General features: G+C 39.5%; 1 protein-coding gene across 1 annotated transcript in view; it reads left to right on the top strand.

The window, feature by feature from the left end:
* The window catches only part of LOC107101383 (helicase with zinc finger domain 2-like), a gene marked incomplete at its 3' end in the record, with an annotated part of 15304 nt that overhangs the window by 4438 nt on the left and 9632 nt on the right, over positions 1–1234 (top strand). The gene's annotated exons all lie outside the window — the stretch shown is intronic.

The following is a 1234-nucleotide window of genomic DNA, read 5'->3' as shown; positions in this document are numbered from 1 at the left end:
GAAGTGGCAATGGGAGGCTTTTATTTTGAAATTTGCTGTGGGTGTGTGTTTTGAAAAACCCCTACAGTCTCATTTTAAAAAAAAGTGGTTGAGTTTGGGCCATAATGTTGAGCCATATGCTGGGAAAAAAATATGAGTTTAATGTAGGGGCTTTTATTTTGAAGGGTTCCCGGAATCTTATTTTGAAAGTCTATCAGGGTTGCGTGTGAAGGGAAGGCTCATGGCCAGTAGTCATATTGTATCCATTTCCAAATGTTAAATCAGTGTTGTCTCCCTCCATTAGATTAAAATGTGCTGTTTAAAGTGGCAGAGGTAAAATCCCTTTGAAGCTCAGTTACCTTGACAACGCTTAACGAGCCTGTCAGTGAAAGAGAGAAAAGCGCATCATGTTAGTTCCTTTCCTCTCAGGCTTTTTTGAATGGGGAAATCAGCTCCGAACAAACGAGTGCTGAAGACAAACCGTAAATGGTATCTAAAAACTTCTTTCAGTCTAAGCGACAGCTATCTTTTGTCTCAGACTGGGGTAACTTTCATGGCTGTAGCTCATTCACGACCTTAATGGGAAGGAGAAATAAAAAGGTTTGTCACACCTGCTGGTCTCATTAAATAACATGCAGCTCAATAGTAGAGCCGAGGTCTCAAAAGCAAAACTTCCCCTCCGAACAAACGAGCGGTGAGCCAAAACCGTAAAAGGTATTCAAAAAATTGTTTCACTGTTGGCGTCAGCCATCCTTCGGGTTCGACTGTGCCAACTTTCATGTTTCTACCAAAAACTATTTGGCCACGGTGACGATGTAAAAATTTGTTTTTTCTGAGTATGAGGATTTTTCTCAGAATCAACGTTTTCCTATGCCCGAAGAAGTCAGCTAAACAGCTAAACCATAAATGATATTGAAAAAATTCCTTAAATGTGAGTGCTAGAAGCGTCTGGAGATGGCGTATACCAAGTTTCATGTTAGTACATCAAATGGTTAAGAAATGGGAGCGATACGAAAATATGTATCGTTTTGGATGTTGTCTGTGATTTTTTTGAAAGTCTCTCATTGTATATCTATTGGGGAAGTGTGGACTTCTTCGTGGTCTGGGCCAAGCTGTCGGAAAACTGTAAATGCAACACAAATGAGGGTTATATTTCCTGAGTCCTGACAAAAATCCTTACGTTTTGATGTAAAATTTATTTCAAATGAGTGAAAAATGAGGGAGTGAGAAGAATTTGTTCGGAAAAACCAGAACA

Source organism: Cyprinodon variegatus, unplaced genomic scaffold (assembly GCF_000732505.1).
Source record: "Cyprinodon variegatus isolate N-32 unplaced genomic scaffold, C_variegatus-1.0 Scaffold1090, whole genome shotgun sequence".
NCBI lineage: Eukaryota > Metazoa > Chordata > Actinopteri > Cyprinodontiformes > Cyprinodontidae > Cyprinodon > Cyprinodon variegatus.
This window is presented reverse-complemented; position numbering and strand designations above follow the sequence as displayed.